Source organism: Pelobates fuscus, chromosome 1 (genome assembly GCF_036172605.1).
Source record: "Pelobates fuscus isolate aPelFus1 chromosome 1, aPelFus1.pri, whole genome shotgun sequence".
NCBI lineage: Eukaryota > Metazoa > Chordata > Amphibia > Anura > Pelobatidae > Pelobates > Pelobates fuscus.
In genome coordinates, this window is record NC_086317.1 from 466290021 (window position 1) to 466309651 (window position 19631).

The window sequence follows — 19631 nt, forward strand, 5'->3', positions numbered from 1 at the left end:
ATTAGTCCAGTTCCTGATTATGTATGGGAGTGTCTTGGATCTGAGAGCCAATGTAATTGTGTATTTGTTTCTGCTGTGGTTTACTCTCAGGTCCAGGGGGAAGTGCCCCTTGAACAGAGACATGCATATAAGGCCAGTTGTGGCTGCCATTAAACGTATTCCAGCTTGCACTCCCAGAACTATGTGTCGTCTGGTTACTGTGAGTGTGGAGGATTCAACGGAGAAAGTCCTTGTAAGACTGTCGCCCAGTGCCTGGGGGTTTCTAGAGCGAATTCCCCATTCGGCTCCTGGAGGGATCAGTTCCAGGACTAGAGCTCCCAGGACAGAGTGTCGTCCAGTGCCTGGGGTTTGCTATAGTGAGTTCCCCATTTGGCTCCAGGAGAGAGCGGTTCCAGGGCCCCAGTCAAGCAACGGCGACTGTGGGCAGAAGTGCTACAGTTTGTTCCCTGTTCCAGCTAGGAATCGGTACTTGGCAGAGGTACCTAGCCAGAGTACAGGGAGCTCTGTCACATTTTCATATGTCATTTCTCAAAAATATATAATTGCAGCAGGAACAATGTATTTATCAGAAAGAATTATAGAAATGATCAAAGTGAACATATGTTATGCATTTTTGATGTTGAATCTCCAGGATAGAGGAGCCTAAATATGTGGAACTGTTTTGGGCATGAAAGCCATGCTTGCAGTCGGTCAATAGGACTTCCCTCTAACTTTTGAACCACTGGACCAATTTGTTTGATTTTTACATATGTTTGTATACTGCTTATGCTGGTTCAGAATATTCGGTTCTACTTTTAAGTGAATTGCATGTATGGTTTGGAAGTTATGAATATTGTATAAAACTGTATATTTTCCTGCCTGTGATAATTGAGTAAACCCACTGTGTCCAGTAATTATACCATAGGCAGAGGGGAGGGTTTGTGTGCTTTGGCTAGGAGTGTCTGACTGTGCTGTAATGTGTTTGACTGGTTGTTCCACAAGACCATGTGGGTGGTAACCTTGTGGGAAAAGTTGCATATAAGTGTCAATAAACCCTCAGACTGCAGACAACAGAAGTGTATAATCTGGAATTAGAGAATCATAGATTATAAACTCATTCGAGCAGGGCCTTCTGAGCCTCTTGTATCTGTTAATATTTTGTAAGCCTCTATCTGTTGTCAAATATCATTAATCTATGTTTGTAAAGTGTTGCAAATATTGGCGCTATATAAATAATAATAATTGTTGAAAAATCCCAGAAAAGATTTTGTTTGGACATCAAATGACTACCCTGTCTGCCATCTGACTTGCTATAAGGTGCAATAAACCCAAAATCAAAATGTTAATGATGATGGAAATGAACAGGGTCTTTTTTTGTGACTAAATTATGATTTTACTTGTGGTTAGGGGATACTTAAATAGTGAATTTTCAGGAGGTAGAAGTACATATTCAAGAGGAATTGTATTCTTTCCACGCAAGAATTTTAGATCTATCAAACTTTTAAAGATAATAATCTTGACTTTCAAAACGTTCAAAGATATTTTCATGATAGATTTCTTTCAATGGCTTAACTTTGATAGATAGAGGCGTTGATTGGAAATGTGTCAAAATTGATATAACACAATCATTATTGTTTGTTACAGAACTGACAGTGTCCCTGCTGAATTGGCAACTAGGAATGTAAATACTGCATTATTGTATAAAATCTGAGCAGAGCTACTTATAAAAACCATAAATAATTGTCATCTTTAAAAAATACCATTCAGCTTGTAAGCTTGTGAATTTTTTAACCCCTTAAGGACCAAACTTCTGGAATAAAAGGGAATCATGACATGTCACACATGTCATGTGTCCTTAAGGGGTTAAAGGAGTACTCCAATTATTTTTGTAAACAATTACTCCAGCATTAAGTCTGCCCTCTCTTGATATTGACAGGAGGAAGCTCTGTTTTCAAAAAGTACTTTTTTACTTGATTGGATAATTAGCAGAATTTTTACCTATATATCCCATAAACCCCTGCTGGGTCATGGTTTCTAAAATATGGACAGCACTCTCACAGAAAACAGCACGAGCACCAATATTGGCTGAATGGTTTGAGTCTATATTGAAAAAGTAGCAAATCCAGAGACTTCATCCATACATGAGTCATCTAAAACTGGTAATGCCCTTTTAAGAATATTTTAGCTTATACATAAGGGATACGTTTAGTTAAATAGGGAGTAGTGGTAAGTTGACGAGTGTGGTGCAATATACAGACCACAGTTGTCGAGACAGAAAAAAACAGCTACTTAGAGTTGCCAACTTACCACCACCAACTGCGTTGACTGATATCTTAATTGGTTTTGACAATCCAAGGGTAAGCATCCTTTGCCATTCAAGATGCAGGCAAAGCCTGAATAAAACACATGGCCAAAAGGCAGCGATTGCCCATCGTTGCACTAAGTTAGTCATGTTTGGCCTTCACACAGGCCAGATATAAGCAGTAAGTAATACCAGCCATTTCTTAATTCATAGTATAGATTTTCTGCAAAATTTCTTTTACTTTAGTTTATTTTCAATGTACATCTTGTACCGATAGCAGAAAAGCAACATGATTGATGAACACCAGCTGTTAATCATCAAAATTGTTCATTTTCTCTCTCCATTCCTCAGGGAAGGGATATTTTGCTGAATGTCACCTAAAAAACAACTTTACATTAATCAATAGAGTATAAAAAACTGACGGTATATTCTATCTCTGGTTTTAAAATCTTATAGTAGGTTTTAGGAGATACTTTTGCTAGACGTTAATGGACATACATCCTATCTGGATCCATTAAATAAATTTAAACAAAAAATGTAATTTTAATTTAAATAAATTAGACAAGCAGCCAGTCTATATTTAAAACATATTAAAAGATTACAAACAATGTTTAATATTTTTTTAGGAGTGTTTTATTCAGTGCTTCTCTTTAATAAACATGTCTGCTTCTAATTCTTATGATTTCCCTATCTCTCAATTTTATTTCTCTTGTTTATCGCTTATCTTTTATTTCAGCCAGTGTGGAAACACCTGGTGGGTGATGTTGACTGCGCACATCATGCCTCTTATTATTATATTTAAGCAAATCCAGAATTACCCGAAACAAAAGAAAAATTCAGACAAACAAAATGTTTTCAGAAACAGAGCAATAGTTGTGTTGGTGCTTCGAATACAAATGATACTTAAAAAAAAATGCAAATAATGTTGAAAAAAATATATATGTAGCGATAAAGAGTGGGTATAACAAGGAGTACTTCACTTTAAAAGCACATATACACAATTAGAGTCATATACCCACAGTGAACATACAAAATATAATTAATACAGAGATGCTGCAAAGGTTTAATTGAAAATAAAAAGGAACACATAGTGCCTTCTGTATAAAATGAGTACATATGTGGACAGAGTGAGAGGAATAGAACTCACAAGAAAGGAGCCATACCAGGCTCTGTAGAAACAGCCTCAGGGTGCCTATATACCGTAAGCTAATGAATAATGTCCAGCACAGGAACACAGGATTACAGGTAAAAAATCACAGATTTTATTAAACAAAATAATACAATTAAAAAGGTTTATAAAATAAGGAACTGCAGGACTAAGATCTGTACAGAAAGCTGTGCTTAATTACTTCCCAAAGGGGTTGTATATGAGAAACAGCCACTATACCAATGTATAAAAAGCGGCAAATAGAAAGTATACGGGTAAATAAAAAAGTCACTGCACAGATAGTCCAACACGAACAAGTCCCCAATAAGCAGACGCATTTCTTCAGTGCTGAAGAAGGCTGACTGTGGAGCCGAAACGCGTCTACTTATTGGGGACTTGCTTGTGTTGGACTATCTGTGCAGTGACTCTTTTATTTACCCTTATAATTTCTATTTGTCGCTTTTTATACATTTATATAACGGCTGTTTCTCGTATATATATATGTACCAATTTTATACAGAAAGCACTATGTGTTATTTTTTATTTTTTTATTGAACCTTTCCAGCATTTCTGTATTCATTTATTTTGTATGTTTATTGTGGGTATATGACTATTCGTAAACAAAATGTTTTCACCATGCATAAGTTTAATAACTATATTTGCTGCAGAGTAAATATCAATTTTCAGCAAAAAAATTAAGTTTTGATTGCACCATTGTGCTGGCCCTTAAATAATTAACATCAAATATGAGTGAGGACATATCTTGAATTTTTAATTGAGATTCCATGCATTGGTGTCATTCAGCAGTAATCTGATTAGAATTCTTGTGGGTGCAAATGGACAAATCATATTGGGAAAGTAGCATCTATTAATTCCATTCCATCAACATCATGGCAGGAATACAGTATCTACTGATATTTAACAATCATTACTCAATCTGTGGCAGTTTTAACAAATTGTGTATTTCTGATAGGTGATAACATGTGTCAGTGTATCTTCAGTTTCTGATGTAAATTTGATAACAAATGTCGATGTTATTGTCACTTGTACAACTTAAGGATAACATCAGCTGTAGTTTGACCTAAACATGTTGCTAGTATTACTGGGTTAGAAAAAATGTCAAAGCAAAGCTGTTCTAAGTCAATAGACATTTTTGATAAAATGTATTGATTCAAAAATATGTCTTCAGCCCTCACATACTTTTGGCTGAATATTGATGCACAATCGGCTCCCAAATGTCTCACTGCCTGTCAGGTCTTACCTGAGACCAGTCTGTGGCAGTCTTAGTACCTGCTCCTCCATCTCTTCTGACAGACTGCTTCCCCTGCTTCACATGGCAGCATGTTGGCCTCATGATCTTGCCAAGATGGAGGCCACCATGCTGAACTGCTCACTGTCATAACTGACAGTGGTGATGGGTGGGACAGGTCAGGAGTGGAGATGGGTGGGATTGGTCAGGAGCAGTAGTGGTTATGGGTGGGATTGACCAGCAGAGGAGGAACAGTAATGCTGTCAAGATTGTGCTGAGTAACCCAGTCTAATTTATGTCTTCCACGTAAGTAGTATGTTAAAGAGTGCTTTGCTGTGACTCCTCGGGTGTCTTTCTCTTGTACTGTTGCCCTGTTCTTGTCCTGCCCATCGATTGTTTCCTTTGGCTTTTGACCTTGGCTTGTTTCTGACTCTGTTCCTCCACTGCCAGCCATGATCTCTAAACCTTCTTGTCTCACTACTTTTTGGACACCTCTGCCTCAGTTCTATTGTCCTGATAAGATTTCAGTGCCACTACAAACCTACCAGGGCACTGTTTCCCTGAGGGAACATGCTAGTGAGGTTGCGCTGTTTCCTGCATTTAAATTCCCAAATCCTTACCGGGCTTGGACAAGATGCCACACCAAACCTGGTTACCAAATATAGAATATCAGATGCAACTTATTTAACATGGGCTTACGTGTGAAAAACCTCACAGATTAATAAAAAAAACTTTACAAAATACATTTTTAGACTTTCATCTTTGATCTGTCTGAATAATATTTTTTTTGTAATGCCCTTGAAAGGGGGTAGTTCTATTTCAAATATTGTAAAAATAATATATTGACTCTGACTTGTAAATTGTGAAATATGACTTACTACTGAAAATGATGATGTTCTACTACACTAAATACCAAGAAATGAGAAGGTACTAGTAAATGTTATTTATATTTATATTAACAGATATGAGAGAGTGGAATTTATTTCCTTTATAAGACAGTTATCTTATCTATTCCATCAGTTCCATTTAACACACTTTGTGACTCTAGAAATATTTAAGTATAAGATTTGTGCCTACCGTGATTACATCTTCAAATATTACCTGGTACAGCATTCTGAGATATTGAAGTTTTTTTCTTATTCTTGTATTTTTCAGCCTACATCTTTCACATGAATAGTATTCAGCTTAGCCTTAAGAGTTCCAAATGGTACATGATTCAAGAGGTCGACTCTTGGTGTTGGGAGGTCGTTGAGGGTGACTAATGTTGAACCGAGGATTAACCAAAGTGTCACACTATCTGTAATATAGATCACACTTGTGGATAAGGACAGTACCTACCTAGCTGTACCATATGAATGAATATCATGTTAAAAGTATTGGAAAACACGTAGATTGCCAAAGTTAGCCATCAATGGCCTAGGTCAAGCCCTTGTGCATGATGGAAAATTCGGTTCTAAGCCTGCATGGGCTACAACGCATAAAATGAGGCTTTAAATGTTTCTAGACGGATTTTGGAGCTGTAGATATTAAAGATGTTTACATATTTTTAAGGCACTCATGCAATAAACTTCATCTACTAATCACCATCTATAATTGAGAGGATGAGAGCAGGATAAGGGGATGCAAACAAGACACAGAATGACTCCGTCAGTTTTAAAAAGAAGACTCTAATTCAATTTCTCTCAAAATGGGACTCTGTCCAAAAATTATGTTTTTCAGGAGACACTTATCACAAAATAGTTCTGAGCTATTTTAGTAGCTAATATGTGGATTCTAAGCTTTTATTTTCTGGCAGGAAAAAATATTTTAACCCTTAAAATAATGGGCATATTTATCAGAGAGACAATACTGCCAAGATTAACATTCCCGGGTGAATTTGTTTAGTAATGAAAAAATTGAGTGTATTTTTAATAGCTGCCATCTGCTCAACTTGCAAAAAAAATAAGAGTTTTCTTTTTCTGGGAACACATTTTGCTTTTTTTTTTTTTTTTTTTACATTTAGAATGTATCATAACCAAAAAATGAGAGAAAAGCGCTGGGTTTCATTTTGTCCGGTTGTCAACACATGCATAAAAATAATAGATACACTAAGTAAAGGGTTATCTAATTTCTTACTACGTATCCTTACGGGAACAGGAGGACATGTTGTGATTTTTTACAAATATTGTTAGCTAACATACTTTTTAAATGGGACTAGTCTTTTTTTTATTTTTTTTTTCGTAATGAAACTAAGTAGTAAACTTCTTTCTGTTTTATATTTTTTTCTGCTATGCTCACTTTTCATGTAATTGTTGTATAAAAGCATGGACTATTTAATGTTTTGTTCCTTCTTTTTGAAGATTAATTATCTGCCAACGACAATCTTCGACCTCCTTTCCTTACAGCTCACTAAATGCACCTTGACTGTTGACTTATCTCAGCCATCAATCATTTTACTCAGCACATATACAAATGGTTGATGTCCATTTGCCACTGTACTCAAAATGAGTTTCATTAGTTAAGGTAAAAATAGTAAAAATATGATTATTTCTAATGCCCTTGATAAAGCTGCACATGGACAATATTTTTCTTTTGTTTTCACTATTGTCACTAGTAGTTGTTTGAGTGTATATATATATATATATATATATATATATATATATATATATATATATCAAAATATGTATACATTATATGACAAATGCTCGGTAACAAGTATTGGCATATATATACAACGTTTTCAAGATGTAACCCCTAAGGCTTAGTAGCCTAAAACATAGCCAAGACTATCCATCTGCTGATGGCTTATATAGAGGCTTAAATGGAGTACAAGAGAAATGGGATTATTTAAAAGTTGCACTACAGAAGGCAACAGAAAATTGCATTAGGCTTGTCAGTAAAAGCAAAAAATTCAAGAAACCACTGTGGTACTCCGCAGATGTGGCCAAAATAGTAAAAAACAAAAAGTTAGCATTTAGTAATTATAAAAAAAAAAAACAGAGTGAGAAAGACAGAATGACCTATAAGATTAGGCAGAAAGAGGCTAAGCAAGTTATAAGAGCTTCCAAATCACACACAGAAGAGAAAATAGCACAGTCAGTAAAAAAGGGGGACAAAACTTTTTTTAGATACATAAATGAGAAAAGAAAAGTAAAACAAGGATTAGTTAGATTAAAAACAAAAGAAGGAAGGTATGTAGATGAGGATAAAGGTCTAACTGACTGCCTCAATGAATATTTTTGTTCCGTATTTACAGATGTAAATGAAGGAAAGGGACCTCAGTTAAGAAAAAGGATAAATGAGTCATTTATTACACGTGAGTTTACAGAGGAAGAGGTTCTATTTCAACTGTGAAAAGTAAAGACAAATAAGTCAATGGGACCTGATGGAATACACCCAAAGCTATTAAAAGAGCTTAGTGGTGTAATAGCAAAACCATTAACAGATTTATTTAACCAATCATTGTTAACAGGAGTAGTTCCAGAAGATTGGAAGTTAGCGAATGTTGTGCCCATTCACAAGAAAGGTAATAGGGAGGAGTCGGGCAACTATAGGCCAGTAAGCCTTACTTCAGTAGTGGGGAAAGTGATGGAAACCATGTTAAAGGATAGGATTGTTGAACATCTAAAAACACATGGATTTCAAGATCAGAGACAACATGGGTTTACTTCAGGGAGATCATGCCAAACTAATTTTATTGATTTTTTTGATTGGGTAACTAAAATTATAGATCAGGGTGGTGCAGTAGACATTGCTTACCTAGATTTCAGTAAGGCTCTTGACACTGTTGCACATAGAAGGCTTATCAATAAACTGCAATCTTTAAGTTTGGATTCCAATATTGTTGAATGGGTAAGGCAGTGGCTGAGTGACAGGCAACAGAGGGTTGTAGTCAATGGAGTATATTCGAAGCTTGGGCTTGTCACCAGTGGGGTACCTCAGGGATCTGTACTTGGACCCATTCTCTTAATATTTTTATTAGTGATATTGCAAGGTCTTGATGTGTGTCTTTTTGCGGATGATACTAAGATGATACTAAGATATGTAACAGGGTTGATGTTCCAGGAGGGATAAGCCAAATGGCAAATGATTTATTTAAACTAGAAAAATGGTCAGAGTTGTGGCAACTGATATTTAATGTGGATAAGTGCAAGATAATGCATCTTGGACGTAAAAACCCAAGGGCAGAGTACAGAATATTTGATAGAGTCCTAACCTCAACATCTGAGGAAAGGGATTTTGGGGTTGATTATTTCTGATGACTTAAAGGTAGGCAGACAATGTAATAGAGCAGCAGGAAATGCTAGCAGAATGCCTGGTTGTATAGGGAGAGTTATTGGCAGTAGAAAGAGGGAAGTGCTAATGCCATTGTACAGAACACTGGTGAGACCTCACTTGGAGTACTGTACACAGTACTGTAGACCATATCTTCAGAAGGATATTGATACCTTAGAGAGAGTTCAAAGAAGGGCTACTAAACTGGTTCATGGATTGCAGGATAAAACTTACCAGGAAAGGTTAAAGGATCTTAACATGTATAGCTTGGAGGAAAGACGAGACAGGGGGGATATGATAGAAACATTTAAATACATAAAGGGAATCAATACAGTAAAGGAGGAGACTATATTTAAAAGAAGAAAAACTACCACAACAAGAGGACATAGTCTTAAATTAGAGGGACAAAGGTTTAAAAATAATATCAGGAAGTATTACTTTACTGAGAGGGTAGTGGATGCATGGAATAGCCTTCCAGCTGAAGTGGTATAGGTTAACACAGTAAAGGAGTTTAAGCATGCATGGGATAGGCATAAGGCTATCCTAACTATAAGATAAGGCCAGGGACTAATGAAAGTATTTAGAAAACTGGGCAGACTAGATGGGCCGAATGGTTCTTATCTGCCATCACATTCTATGTTTCTATGTTTCTATGTCTATTAGTAAAGAAAAACAGACTGTCAGAAGAAAGTGGTTCTATATAAGTAGATCTTAAGACATCTATCTAGGACAGGAGGAGAACGTTTCATTACTGCCTCTACATTCTAATCAATAGGCTTTAGATATATTGTGGAAGGCAGTATAGGGTTCTATGCAAAATAGTGCTAGAAGATCTTATATCCTTCAGCTTGATGCTAATGTCACAGATAGAGCTAACTTAAAATCAAGCAGTTGTGGATAAATATAGTCACATGGTTGAAAGCGGTGAAGATTTCAGAGCCCCCCCAAAAAAAACAGGGAAGAATTCCACGGTGAGCAATGGTGAACCGTGGGATCATATAAATACAGTGGAAATAAATTTAGATACCTCCATATCAAAGCCCTTTAATGAAAAGAGAAATCAGAGAGTGCTGAGGCATATATCTCTTAGGTGATGTGGCTAATTCCTAGCTGAGTTCAGGATTGAAGACCTTAGAACCTCCTTGGTAGAATGAATTTGAATGATCACCTAATTAGAACTAGACCAGGAAAAAAGGCATCTCAACTTTGTAAAGGTAGCCAAGGATATACGTTTCCCATGGCCTTCAGAAGGGTATTAATTACTATAGTTCAAAAACCCTTATATTTAAACCCTTCTTTACAATATCGAAACCTTTAGAATCAGGAAAGTAGCACTGGACATGATGGCAGAGGGAAGAACTCTTTTGGGAAATCCCAAGGAGGTGCTGAAGAAGACCAGTAGAAGTGGAAACCATTGACTGGGTACCAATATGGAACTGTCAGGATGATTGATATTGACTCTTGCAACCTATGGAGAATAGAAGTGTTGGATGTTAAGGGTGTCCCTTTCCTGAACATACTCGATTTTGGAGAAAAGTTCCTTAACCCCAGTGGATGGTATTCATAGTTATCACTGTCCAAGGGATTTCCATAGGAGAGTTAACCTCCTCCCTTATGCCATCTTATCAGAGCTATGGTGGAAGACCTGGATCAAAACTATCTCTGCTAGTAATATGATAGTCTGAAGAGAGCTGTATCGTGCTTTGGAACTGTGTTCCCAGCTATACCCTGAACTGGGAGGGAGCAAGGTGATTACAGCAGATATTCATCTTTCATCATGAAGATGTAAAATACAAGTGTCATTCCACTGCAATTTGAGAAACATCTGGTGATGTGGGGCAATGGATACATGGCAATAAGCATCCTGCAAATCTATAGACATCATCCAATGTACTAGGAATAATACTTTTATGATGAAGAATGTTCAATAATCCTGTAAACTAGAAGGGATCTCCATCCACCTGTTAGAAACAGAATCTTTGTGTTCTAGTTGCTTTAAAAAATTCTAGCTCCCTCTAATTGAAGGGAAGCCATGAAATTAACCAAAGCTTTTTGTTTTCTTTTTACCTTTTTACCTTTTTTTACCTTTTCTCTTCCTCTGATAGAATAATGACCACTTACATCAAGGTTGAGATCTACCATACGCTCTTCTTGGTGTAAAATACCTTGGTCCAAGAAGGACATTAATGACAGTCCGTGGATCGAAAGGGTCTCCTGAACTTTAGGTCTTGAAGTAGACAAGCTTTCCTGACTCTGACGTTCTCTTGATCCTTTCATTTAGGAGGACCAGGTACTAAGCCCAGCTAGTAGACACAGAGAAAGTCATATTCTGGCTAGAATATAATGCAACCTACATTGACTTCTTAGCTGAAGACTATTTCCGGCTTAATGACTTGTATATTGTCAACAGTCAAAGGACATTTGTCTCTGATAGGCTCCTCCAAATTATCCATACCAACCTTAGATCCTTTAATAGATATACCTTAGATATATAATAGATTTTCTCACCCCTCCTGGATGGTATATTTTTATTCCTCATTCCTGGGTCCTCTAACAGATTCCAGGTAGTAGATCTGAGATCGCTGTTCAGAAGAGTGCAGTTCTAGGAACAGCTAAGATACTGCACACTGCACATAACTCTCTTATACATATTGCCTGGCCTCTTGGCTGCGGGATGACCTTTGAAGCCAATAACAGTAATGATAGGTCTTATAGTTAAAGCAATGTGATCATTAGAAATTGTCTTTCATATGTGAACCAATCTACTGAACAGTGCGTTGTTAGGGCTAGTTTTAGCTAAGGTTAGTAAGGATTACTGTTAGGTTTAGTTAGGGACTGATTTAGTTAGGTTTAGGATTAGCTAGGGTAAGGGTTAACTAGGGTTGGGGACAGGGCTACCCAACTTTAGCATTAGCTGACGTCAGGGTTATATAGGGTTAGAAATAGTATCAACGTTTGACATTGGAATATATGATGATATAGATAGATGTCTCCAAATTTCCCCCAAAAATTAGTAAGGTACATGTCTGGAGTATTATTGCATTTAAGAGAAGCAGCACAAGAAAATCTAGTTTTTGAATTAGTAATAAATACAGGTCTAGGTAATTAACTGTTAAAGTTAAATAATTTACATATATATATATATATATATATATATATATATATATATATATATATACACTGCTGCCTAACACCCCAACCCTAGTGAGTCTTACTCAGACAGCCACTAGAAGGACTTCCTGGATTCACTTCAGCAAAGCTTGCAGGACTGAGGCCAAGCATCTCTATACAAAGAGATGCATTGGATTGGTTGAGATCATCAATCATGGGAGGTGGTGTAATAAAGGTAAGTTCATATTTTTTGTAATGCCCAATAATCTAAAACATTACTAGGCCACTGTAGCATTAGGAACACATTTTGTATAGTGTATGTATGGTTGCACTTTAAAATAAAGTGTTAATTTGCAATGGCATAATCAAATATCACCCGTTTCAAAACTGCCATACAACTAAACATAGGATGTGACGGCAGATAAAAACCATTCGGCCCAGACTAAACACACAGGGACTCTCAAAAAAGCCCCCTACAGGGTTAGAATCTTATTTCACTATGTTGACTAGAATACTGGGAAATACTTAGGGTATAAAACAAAGCGTACAAACACAGATTGCGCCAATTAAAGATAAACTAGTGAAATAAAATATATGATAAAATGAATATAAAAGTATATTCATAATGTATTCTTCTAGTGGGCTGGGTTATTGTGTGTACCAAATACCACACTATCAGTATTCCTACCTCTCTCTTTTATCTACATATATACCCAATGAGGACGGATAAGCCTACATAAAAAACCTTTTATAAAATATTTTGTTTTAGTTTGTCTTCACTTGCCACAACCTGTTTTTGTTCTATTTGTTTATAACGTGTTAAGGCATAGAGGGGTGTCCATATTCAGTGTTTCAGTGTATCGTTCTATTTATTAACATCCCTTTCTAATTAAAATGTCCGTGACAGCCAACCGAGTGTCATACAAAGATGCCATGAGACTAGCTGGCAAATATATTATATTTGTAATATATGCAAAGGGGAAAAAAACAAAACAAAACTAACATGTACATAAGAACATATACTGTACATAAGAAAAAAGCATACTCTATCTCGTATAGAATTAAAAACCATAAACAATGTAAATGGTAAAGTTTTGTCCACTAAACCTCGATTTATGCAGAATTGACAAAGGGACAGCACATGTCACTATTTGATTAGTTTAAAATTACATTTTCAAGTTTGTTATTGTACGGTAAAATTTTAAATACAATATTGTGAATATACCCCAATGCAGTTAATTTAAAAACCACAATATTGCATCCAGTCTAATATTGATTAAACAATTAATACTTTTTATTATAGAATTTGTGATAGGTTGCGATGGAGTACCATTTACAATGTTTATTGTCCCTACAACTAGAAACATAGTGTTTGGTACATTTACATTTTTGGCATATTCTACCTATATAGAATGTATTTGTTTATATTTAAATATATTTCATTAACTTGTACTTGGAGCAGAAATTATATTGAGCCCCATAGAAAAAATATTGGTCAGCTTAGAGTCTGGAAACTTTGCATAGAAGAAATCAATGAAATGCATTCGGAAACAAGGAAGAAGCCAAATGTTTCATGTTTTTGTGCTATTTGGCACAATAACAATATATTTTAGCTAAATCTGGTGCCGTGCATTGTAGAAATTATATGTATATAAACTGCATTATTAAACAGCGTTGGCATATATATCAAACACAATGTATTTTGGCCTACATACATCCACTTTTGTTAATTGTTTACAGCTTGACATGACCGTTAAAGTAATTGTTAGTGCTCAGAACTGCGTTACTCAGTGTAAAATAGAGATGAAACAGTTAACATGAATCTTTATAACATTTACACCTTGTGGTTCGCAAGGTATGGAATTAACTGTATTCCCATGTGTAGGGGGTCCTTATTATATTTCTTTGTTTGCCTTAACAGTGCTGGACCACTCACAACAAGTGCTTGGAATAAAACTGCAGTATTCAGAATGTCTCCCAACACCAGGATTTAGCCAATAGAGACAAACTATCGTTTTTTTTTAATCCCAACCAATCTTTATATACAATGATGCTCATTAGGAATATTGAAAGGCACATCAGTATCACAATTAGCCACATGTTCCTCTTTTGCACGCCCTATTTAAAAAGAATGGATACTCCAGGTAAGTGATTTAATCTCATAATAGCAGACTGGTTTAGAGTAGGACTTTCCGACAAACAATTGGGTACTTTGGCGTTGTAGCAGAGTTATGCAATATACAGTATCTCACAAAAGTGAGTACACGCCTCACATTTTTGTAAATATTTTATTAGCCGGTATAACAGTGTAAATTTGCTGTCCCCTCAAATTAACTCAACACACAGCCATTAATGTCTTAACCGTTGGCAACAAAAATGAATACACCCCTAAGTGGAAATGTCCACATTAGGCCCAATAAGCTATTTTCCCTCCCCAGTGTCATGTGACTCATTAGTGTTACAAGGTCTCAGGTGTGAATGTGGAGCAGGTGTCTTAAATTTGGTGTTATCGCTCTCACACTCTCGCATACTGGTCACTGGAAGTTTAATATGGCACCTCATGGCAAAGAACATATACTGTACGTAAGAAAAAAAACATACTCTATCTTGTATAGCATTAAAAACCATAAACAATGTAAATAGTAAAGGATTTTTATCCACTAAACCTAGAATTATGCAGAATTGACAAAGGAACAGCACGTCACTATTTAATTAGTTTAAGATTAAATTTTCAAGTTTGTTATTGTACAGTAAAATTTGAAATGCAATTGTGTTAATATACCCCAATGCAGTTAATTTAAAAAACACAATATTGTGTCCAGTCTAATATTGATTAAACAATTAATACTTTTTATTATAGAATTTGTGATAGGTTGCGATGGAGTACCATTTACAATGTTTATTGTCCCTACAACTAGAAACATAGTGTTTGGTACATTTACATTTTTGGCATATTCTACCTATATAGAATGTATTTGTTTATATTTAAATATATTTCATTAACTTGTACTTGGAGCAGAAATTATATTGAGCCCCAAAGAAAAAATATTGTTCAGCTCAGAGTCAGGAAACTTTGCATAGAAGAAATCAATGAAATGCATTCGGAAACAAGGAAGAAGCCAAATGTTTCATGTTTTTGTGCTATTTGGCACAATAACAATATATTTTAGCTAAATCTGGTGCCGTGTATTGTAGAAATTATATGTATATAAACTGCATTATTAAACAGCGTTGGCATATATATCAAACACAATGTATTTTGGCCTACATACATCCACTTTTGTTAATTGTTTACAGCTTGACATGACCGTTAAAGTAATTGTTAGTGCTCAGAACTGCGTTACTCAGTGTAATATAGAGATGAAACAGTTAACATGAATCTTTATAACATTTCCACCTTGTGGTTCGCAAGGTATGGAATTAACTGTATTCCCATGTGTAGGGGGTCGTTATTATATTTCTTTGTTAACCTTAACAGTGCTGGACCACTCACAACAAGTGCTTGGAATAAAACTGCAGTATTCAGAATGTCTCCCAACACCAGGATTTAGCCAATAGAGACAAACTATCTATGTTTAATCCCAACCAATCTTTATATACAATGATGCTCATTAGGAATATTGAAAGGCACATCAGTATCACAATTAGCCACATGTTCCTCTTTTGCACGCCATATTTAAAAAGAATGGATACTCCAGGTAAGTGATTTAATCTCATAATAGCAGACTGGTTTAGAGTTGGACCTAGGAGTTATGCAATATACGTATGTTTATATAATGTAACTAATACTAATACTATTATTTTTACACGTGTCAAGTGTTTTTCAAATCTTTGTGGTCTTTAAAGTTAGTTTGAAGTGGAATGCGTTGAATTTTATAGGTGATATTTTTTTTTTACTAGGTAATCTGTCTTCACCCATAACCCCACATTCTATCCTTACTGCTTCTTTCCTCATAACTACAGGAAAATGCAGGAACATTATTTCAAATGTCTGTAAATTAGGAGATTAAACAGATTAAGTGTGTGGGGAAGACAAAGTATTCCTTACATGCGGGCCCTTATACGTATAATTAACAATATTAGTATCATCTTTAATTAATACACTAACAGGATAATTCAGCAAAGTGTGAATTATTTTTAAAGCTTCTCTAAGTACTGTGACCACTTCGGTGATTTGAAGTGGTTATGGTGCCTGGAGTCTGTATGTGCAATGTTTCGCTTTGAAAAACTGCGCCCACAGAGTTGAACTCCTTAGCTGCCAGAGGTGTAACTCCACTTCTGGTTAATGTCTTTGCAGAATTGGCATCTGACGCCAGCATACACAGCAAGCTGTCACCAACCAATGTATGGATCCCCACTCCGTTTATCCCCTGTCCTTTCCTTAGTCCACCCTCCCTGACTTAACCTACCCTCTGGTGAGGACAAGTGACATCAGCAAAGGAGAATTAGGGTGGGGGTGAATTTGGACTCTGCTTGTGGGGTGTTTGGACCACCTCAGAAAGGATTAGTCTAACAAAAAGGATTAGTCTTATATAAAACAAGTGTTTTATATAAATATTGTTTTTTATTTGGAGTAACCCGTGAATTTCAAATTGTTGGTAAAAAATAATTGGAAGATGTCTCTAAATCAGCCTTCTTTTCAGTCCTTTTTGGGGGGGAGCCTAAAATTTGAAATTTACTAACTAATGGCTTACCTCGTTCTCACCAAAATAAAATATGCGCTTGTGTTTCAAAACTTTGTTTGGCTTCCATAAACATTCACCAGGCCTCGTATCAATTCTCATTCTTGATCGGATTTTATTTGTGTGCTGTATTCTGGCATAGGCTACTATTCCCACGTGAACTCCCTTCCTTAGCTTTCCACTCGAATCCCGACTGTTCTCTTGTTACATTCCGCCCACAAACACATTACTTAACAGTCACATTACATTAATTGTTGCAAAACCATGTGAATAATTTAAATTACATTAGTCGTGATTAATCTCACATGCAGGTTTAAAGTGTATGAAACTGAATACTTTAAACGGTTGTCTAGACATGACACACCTATATCCACTTAATCAAATAATCATATTTATGAATATAAGTGCACTCACACATGTAGATATTTAATTACATAAAGGATATTTTATTTAAATTGTTGATCTATCTATCTGTCTGTCTGTCTTCCATCCTGTATACATTAAATACATTTTTAGATCCCTTGTCTCTATCATTTAAAGAGTTTTCTTTTCTTTTGTTTGAATAAGCTAATAATGGTGAGTTGACAACACATTTTATTTAAAATAGATGATTTAGATAAAATCTTTAATGAAACCATACTGGAGTTCTTCTCAAAAGTGTCTCTTTTAACTCACATTTGGCAAGTGATTTCTGTACTCGCCACAAATCACTTCTAGTGAATAAATCTCAAGGTAATTTACAGAAGGTAATTTGGACTCTCACTTAGTTCCACCAAATAAGCAACTACAGAGCATGTAGAAAACACATTCAGTTCAGAACAATCCTAGGCTCTAGGATGACACAAAGTAATACTGTAGTGTTAGAAATATTGAATACAGAATTTAGAATAGCCTTGATGACAATCAATGCTGTTGGAATTACATAGGTGGTAGATATTCTGAAATGGCATGAGCAGGGTCAATGTGTATATATATTAAATGATCACTATAGTGTCAGGAAAACAAACTCGTTTTCCTGACACTATATAACCCTTAGGTCCCCCACCCTCAGGGCACCCCTCCTGCTGGGCTGAAGGGGTTTAAAACCCCTTCAGCCACTTACCTTTATCCAGTGCCGGGCTCCCTCGGCACTGGTGACCTCTCCTCCCCCGCCGACGTCAGCTCCCGAGTGGAGCGGAATGCTCATGTGCGGCAAGAGCTGCCCGTTTATTCTAACAGTCCATAGGAAAGCATTTCTCAATACTTTCCTATGGACGTTGTGCATGCTTGATGCAAATTTCCCATACGTCGCAGAATGCCTCTAGCAGTTGTCAGGAAGACAGCCACTAGAGGCTGGATTAACCCTGCAATGTAAGCATAGCAATTTCTCTGAAACTGCTATGTTTATATCTGAAGGGTTAAAACCTGGGGGACCTGGCACCCAGATCACTTCATTGAGCTGAAGTGGTCTTGGTGACTATAGTGTCCCTTTAATACATTAAAATGATGACATTTATGGATTTTGGAGACCCAGTGATCTATAAATGTTACCAGAGCTATGAGACGGTACTATCTATTATCATGGGGACTGCAGGACACCCTAATTCACTATTTAATGGTTTAACAGTGAAATAAGGGACAGCGCCAGGTACTCCCAGGACAATAACCTCTTCAATAATTTGGTGTGGTCAAAGTACATACAATTTCCCCTCAATTAGCATATAAAGTAGTAAAAAAAAACAAAATGTGAAACTTGAAGGTAAACAAAGGTTAGGTTACAGTTATTTATGCTGGCTGTTTTTTTTTTTTTTTTTGTTTGTTTTTTTAATTACCGTATATACTCGAGTATAAGCCGACCCGAATATAAGCCGAGGCCCCTAATTTTATCCCAAAAAACTGGGAAAACTTATTGACTCGAGTATAAGACTAGGGTGGGAAATGCAGCAGCTACTGGTAAATTTCTAAATAAAATTAGATCCTAAAAAAAATATATTAATTGAATATTTATTTACAGTGTGTGTATAATGAATGCAGTGTGTGCGTATGTGTGTGTGTATGAGTGCAGCGTGTGTGTATGAGTGCAGCGTGTGTATGAGTGCAGCGTGTGTATGAGTGCAGTGTGTGTGTGCATGAATGCAGTGTGTGTGTGCATGAATGCAGTGTGTGTGTGCATGAATGCAGTGTGTGAATGCAGTGTGTGCAGGGCCGGTGCAAGGATATTTGCCGCCGTAGGCAAAAAATGTTTTGCCGCCCCCTCCTCCCCCCATATGTCCTGACTTCCCCTCCTCCTCCCTCAGTGGTCCTTACCTCCCCACCCCCGTGTTCCTTCACTCCCCCCCCCAGTGGTCCTGACTCACCCCTCCCCTAGTGGTCCTTACCCTCCCCTCCCCTAGTGGTCCTTACTTCCCCCTCCCCTCCCATAGTGGTCCTTATCCCACCCCCTCCCTCTTATAGTGGTCCTTATCCCCCTTCTCCCTCCCATAGTGTTCCTTATCCCCCCCCATCCCTCCCATAGTGGTCCATATACCCCCCCCCCTCCCTCCCATAATGGTCCTTATACCCCCCCTCCCTCCCATAGTGGTCCTTATCCCACCCCCTCCCATAGTGGTCCTTATAACCCCCTCCCTCCCATAGTGGTCCTTATACCCCCTGTCAGGATCGGGACAGGGATCCAACACGCAGAGTACAAACAGTAGCCAGATACGTATACCGGACCTTAGAATGGCCGGACTAACGTAAGTAGTACAGTATAGAATGGTCAAAGACAAGCCGAGGTCGAGGGTAACAGAAGACAGGTAAGCGAGAGACAAGCCGAATCAAGGGTAACAGAGATAAGCAGAGTAAGGTAAACAAGCCGGGTCAAAACCAAAAGGGATAATAGAATACACAAGCACTGAGTGACTAGAACAAGCTAGAACCACGACAGGG

The 19631-nt window shown here is 36.8% G+C and overlaps 1 protein-coding gene across 1 annotated transcript in view; it reads right to left on the reverse strand.

The window, feature by feature from the left end:
* Positions 1–19631, reverse strand: part of TENM4 (teneurin transmembrane protein 4) — a 1183725-nt gene that overhangs the window by 1088515 nt on the left and 75579 nt on the right. The window lies entirely within an intron of this gene.